Below are 6583 nucleotides of genomic sequence, written 5' to 3'. Positions count from 1 at the left end.
TTTTTACACCTACTTTACTGCAACTTGCAGATCGACCAATTATCAAACTAGATGGTGTATTAGAAGACATTTCGGTCTCCTTAGACTCTTGGGAATATCCATAGATTTCATGATTTTAACTCCCAAGAGTAATTTAGGAGGACACCCTCTCATCTTAGGAAGACCTTGGCTAGCCACAGCTGATGCTTTTATCAGTTGTAGGTCTGGGGATATGTATATTTCTAATGGTAATTCAACAAAGAAATTCAATCTGTATCCTCCAGCAAAAGCAATTACAAAAATAGGAGATAATGAGTGGGTTGATGATGAGGATACTATACAACCTGTTTTTACCATTGCTGAAATCAGTGAAGATAGTCAAATTCTGAACACATTAGAAAACTTTGAAACATCTTCAGAATATGACCACACACAATTTCAGTTAGATTCTGACATTGAGTATCTATCATCTAGACAAATGTCTCTTTTCTCTATGGAAGAGTTTGGTAGTTCCGCCATTGCGATCTTTCCAGTAAAACATTGAATATCAACAAAAACTTGGAAAGATCACAACAGGAGAGCTAACCAAAATCTTGTAAAACATTCTACTGCATTTGCATGGGAGTATACTGATATGAAAGGTATTGACCCTAAGACTTGCATTCATCGCATCTACATCGAGGAAAACAGTAGACCAATCAGATAACCTCAGAGAAGGATGAATCCAAACCTTAGGGAGATAGTGAAAGAAGAGCTCCAAAAACTACTCAATGTAAACTTCATTTATCCAATTTCAGATAGCCGATGGGTTTCTCCTTTGGTTATAGTACCTAAAAAGAATGGTAAATGGAGGGTATGCATTGATTACAGGGAATTGAACAAAGCAACTTTGAAGGATCACTTTCCTTTACCCTTTATCGATCAGGTATTAGATACTTTAGCAGGCAAAAAGTATTTTTCATTCTTGGACGGTTTTAGTGGCTATAATCAGATTCAGGTAGCACCTGAAGATCAGGATAAGACCACATTTACCTGTCCATGGGGAACTTTTGCTTACCGAGTACTTCCTTTTGGATTATGTAATACACCCGCAACATTTCAAAGGGCAGTACTAGGAATCTTTTCTGATCTAATCCATGATTGTGTAGAGGTTTATATGGATGATTTTACAGTTTATGGTAATTCATTTGAAGAGGCATTAGAGAATTTGGAAAAATTCCTTATAAGGTGTAAAGAAACAAACCTTTCGTTGAGTCATGAAAAATGCTTTATGATGTTTACTGAAGGGATTGTTTTAGGACATCATATTTCAGGGGATGGGATTAAACTTGATAGATCAAAAGTTGAAGTCATCTCCAAGTTGCCTATTCCAAATTGTCAGAAAGATGTTAGAAGTTTTCTTGGATTTACTGGATACTATAGAAGATTTATTGAAAACTTCACCAAAATAGCATCTCCACTCTTCAAATTACTTACAAAAGATTGTGAATTCAAATGGGATCCTAATTGCCAATCTGCATTTGAAACTTTGAAAACAAGAATATCTGAAGCACCCATTCTGAGAGGGCCAAATTGGAAACTTCCTTTCCATATTTCTACAGATGCTTCAGATACAGCTCTAGGAGCTGTGTTGGGTCAAAAGGATTTAGTTCCTTATGCCATTTACTACATCGGTAAAAATTTAACTCCCACCGAATTAAACTATACTGTGACTGAAAAATAATTCTTAGTTGTTGTTCATGCAATCAATAAGTTTAGACATTATATAACATGCTATGAAACTTTTGTCCATACTGATCATTCTGCAATTAGATATCTAATGAACAAACCTGTTACTAATGGCAGAGTTACAAGATGGCTCTTACTTTTACAAGAATTCAACATTACTGTGTTGGATAGACCAGGGAAACAAAATACAATAGCTGATTTCTTGTCTAGAATCCAAAATACTAATGAAGATTCTCCTGTAGAGGATAAGTTTCTAGATGAATATTTATTTGCAGTAACTACTAAGACTCCTTGGTATGCAGATATTGCTAACTATTTGGTTACAGGGAAGCTACCTCCACATTTATTTCCTAGTGAAAAAAGAAGAATTATTCAGGAGAGTTCGAATTATTCATGGATTTCTAATGAATTGTTTAAAACAGGGCTAGATTGTGTGATCAGAAGATGTGTTCGGGAAGATGAAATGCCTGACATCCTCAAAGAATGTCATGATGAATCATGCGGTGGACACTTTGCTGACAAAAGGACGCCCTATAAAATCCTTTCTTTAGGATATTATTGGCCTTCCTTTTTCAAAGATGTAAAACAATATGTCAGAAGGTGTGACAGCTGCCAAAGAGTTGGGAGACCGACTCTTTCAAATGAAATGCCATTACAACCACAGGTACTCATCGAACCCTTTGAAAAATGGGCTTTAGATTTCATTGGACCCATTAATCCACCATCTAAACAGAAGAAGTATATATTGGTATGCACTGATTATGTCACTAAATGGGTAGAAGCCAAAGCATTGCCTTTGTCACTGAAAATTCAGTTGTTCATTTTCTTTATGAGGATATTTTTACTCATTTTGGTGTCCCAAGAGAAATTGTGACAGATCAGGGAAGTCAATTTACATCTAACTTGATGGAGAAGCTGATGGAAGAATACAAAATCAAGCACAAAAAATCTACTCCTTACCATCCACAAGCAAATGGCCAAGTGGAGTCTACAAACAAAGTTATTGAGAGCATCATCACCAAAATTGTCCATCTACACAGAAGAGATTGGGCAGAGAGGCTTTCTGAAGCCTTGTGGGCCTACAGAACTACATGGAGGAATACAACAGGACATTCTCCCTATGAACTTGTTCATGGGAAAGAAGTCCTGCTCCCCATTGAGTTTCAAGTCAAGACTTTCAAGATGGCAGTCCAGTTGGTGATGAATCTATCAGAAGCCCAAAAGCACAGAATGGAGCAGTTGAATGAGCTAGATGAGATCAAACAAGAAGCAATTTTAAGGACTGATCTAGTTCAACATCAAAGAGCTAAGTGGCATGACAGATATATCAAAGAGAAAAAGTTTCAAGAGGGAGATTGGGCGCTATTGTTTGATTCCAAGTTTAAAGATTTCAAAGGTAAATTTCAGACCCATTGGCTTGGGCCATATGAGATTGACAAAGTCTTTAACAATGGAGCGGTAAGAATCAAGACCATTGATGAATTTCAGACTCCTTTTATTGTGAATGGCCACCGATTGAAAATTTATCATAAGCCACTCTCAAAAGAGGAATTTGTCAAAATGTTCCAAGAGAATTCTGCAATAAGGCTGGTGAAGAAGAATCCTTCTCCCCACCACAGCCCTTGTTTCTTTGAGTTTTGAGTTAAAAAAAAAAAAAAAAAAAAACAAAAAAAACAAAAAAAAAAACAAAACAAAAACAAAAAACAAAAAAGAACAAAAAAAACAAAAAAACTGTATAAGCCTGAAAACCAATCATAGATTGGCGGTCTTATACAGAAAATATAGAGTGAAAATCAGGGACACCTGACACTCTATATTTTCCAAAAAAAAATCTCTCCTCTCCTTCTTTTTCCATCTTCACTCCACCTCATTTGCCATTTCACTCCATCTCCATCTCATTCTCATTTTCATTTCACTTCACTCCGCTTCACTTTCACTCCATTCCACTCATTTCATTTTCATTTCATCAATAAAAGTCCCTTTCAGGACTATTTTCACTCAGTTAGTTCTTTTCTAACTATCTTTGTTCAGCTAAGTGGGTGTTGTCCCAGTTTCCGCAGTTGGAAGCAGTTTCCGCAGCTAGAAACGATTTCCGCAGCTACCACCACTCTGTTTTTCAAATTCACAGTCAAAATGTTAGTGCAGTAATCATGAAAATGCAAGTGTAATTGAGCAAATGCTATGAAGACATGGAGCATCTCCAAGACATCAAGGAAGAGCAGTTGGTTAAAAGCTATGAGCAAGAAATGACAAAGTTTCCAAAGGTATGAGCAATTTTTTTATCAAATAGCAATTAAAGTCATGATTATGCATAGTTATCAAACCATAAAAGTTCTACTATGTGCAATGATTCGGTACGATAGCTCCATTACCCACTCCTATTCCACGATATTACTCCACACACCATGCATTCATTTCTTAACGGTCTCATGATTGATTTTCGGGTTTAAACTCAAGTTGACTGCACTTTCATTTGCCACCTATACTCATGAGATGTGACCAATCCCATTACGGCTCCTCTCCACCGCATTTCCCGCAGCCATCCATTAAAACGTGTGATATTTCGTACGCAACCATTAATTCAAAAAAATCTCGACTCCACTCCGTTCACTTACCATTTTATTAAGATCATCCTCTTCACATGCACGCATTTCAATTTGTGAACTCATTTGCGGCTGCTCATCCTCTGTTCCGCCTGTAATCCGAAGCATTCCCGTTACCTACTACCAATTGCAGCCACTGCATTTTACCATAAACCCTGCAACCGAGCTACCTTCCCTCTGCTAAACCCTCACACGCAATTGAATCCTCAGTTGAAATTCAAAACAGAGGAAGGAATGGGAAAACTACTAAGGGCAGAACCAGAAGGACTGAAATATTTAGAAGGTTACCCTCAAGCAAAAGATTTGTTGAAGAAAGCCAAATGGTTACGCTGCATCCAAAAGTTTAAAGGCTATAATAAAGAGGTAACCAAAGCTTTTGCACGGTCTTTCGATGGCCAAATGGTGGAGATTGGAGACTTGAAGCTCACGGTGACTGAAACAACAGTAGCAGCTGCCACAGGCTTACCCCAGGAAGGTGAGCGATGGTTCAAAAAAAAAAAGCGTGGATGAATAGGCATGGAGAATTATGATAAGAAACCCAGGTATGGACACCACTGTGTTTACTAAAGGAATTCTTGTTCATGCATTGAAGGAAGAATGGGCCAGTCTGCTGTTAGTTATCCAAAAATTTGTCACTTGTGAAGGACACTTTGGTTCAATGTACATGTACCATGCTAGAATGTTGATGAATTTCTTAGAGAATCAGACTCTTAATTTGCCTTATTTCTTACTGTTGAGTTTGAAGAAGATGAGTATTACAGTCCAAAAACACATAGGCAATATAGAACCTCATCTATATCATCATGGACTTGTAAAAATTCTCATTGAGGACCAACTAAAGAAAAACAAAGATACCTGGGAACAATTCTTGATAAGAAACTACTTTCAAGAGCCATCTAAGGCCTCTGAAAGTAGTACACCAAAGACACCAAGAAAAAGTAGGAGAAAAGAAAAGAGTACCATAGTCCAAGACTCCCCTACTACAGAAACTCAAGAAGTTGGTCAAAAAGAAAAAGAGAACAGAACTAAAGACAAGAAACAGAGAAAAGAGAAAGGCAAAAGAACCATCCAAGAAGTCTACCAATCACCTGAGCCATCCATAGAAGAGGATTATCAACCACTGTCAGAGAGATTAGTGCATCTTCAAGAACAAGCTGCCATAGCAAAGAAAAAGGAAAAAGGGAAACAGAGTATACAAGAAAGGAGTACTAGTCCACCATACTTAAGGAGAAGCACCAGGCTAAGAGGAAAGGGGAGTAAAACACAAATAAAACGGCCCCACTTCATTGACTTGGGTGGAGAGACACCTGAGAAACCTCCAGCTGGCCGTAGTCCACCTCGTCCTCAGCCAAGCATTGAAACTAGTCCTCCACATGATGAAAGCCCTTCTCGGCCAGAGCTAGAGAGCAGTCCTCCTCCTCCACAAGATTTTGAACTCAGTCCAAGAAAGACACCTGAAGTAGATCCCAATCAACAGGAGGTATATGACTACTTGGAATCTTTAGAAAAATCAGCTGCAGGTCCGAGTACCACTCTGCCACCAGATGCACAAGTTCAGTCCTTAAAGCAGGAGGTATTTGAATTAGAGGTCCTAAACAGGCATATCAAGCAAGAAAATGAAGCACTCAAGGAGCAGAGCAAAGTAGATAAAATTATTCATGATAACACTATGCTTCATTTGGGACTATGGCAAAAGAAAAACAAGAAACTGAAGAAAAAGTGCAAAAAGTTGAGCAGAGCATTGATCAATCTCAAATTCAGATGTCTAATAAGGAAACCCAGGATGGTGGTAGCACCAAAGAAGAAGAAAAGAGGGCTAGATGTCCTAGCAGAAGCTTCAGAACATATGGATTAGAGGGGAATGACTAAATTTTGGTTGCATGAGGACATGCAACACCTTCACAGTGGGGGTATGTTGAGTCCCAAACCTGCACTTCCCTATATACCTTTTCAGCCTTCTTTTCCATTTACTTCATCCACCAAGCTGTCAAATCATTGCATATTAGTCTAAAAAGAGCTTATGAAATGGTTTCCTAACTATGTTTATGACTGTTGTTTGATTTAGATTTTTGTTCAAACAGCTACGGAAACTTGTCACTTTCTGCAGCCAGCTCAAGTTTCCGCAGCCATTTTGTTAAAGACTATGTTACAGGTGTCCAATGGAGAAACCGACCACATGGGCAAGCTGCAAGTGAATGTACATGGAGCGTATCCCCTCAGTTCAGCCAAATAACTCATAAATGGTCATGGTCAAAGATGGTCAAAGGGAGGGC

This window comes from Pinus tabuliformis, chromosome 7 (assembly GCF_031772625.1).
Source record: "Pinus tabuliformis cultivar Carrire ecotype Pingquan chromosome 7, CPIR1, whole genome shotgun sequence".
NCBI classification, from domain to species: Eukaryota; Viridiplantae; Streptophyta; class Pinopsida; order Pinales; family Pinaceae; genus Pinus; species Pinus tabuliformis.
This window is presented reverse-complemented; position numbering follows the sequence as displayed.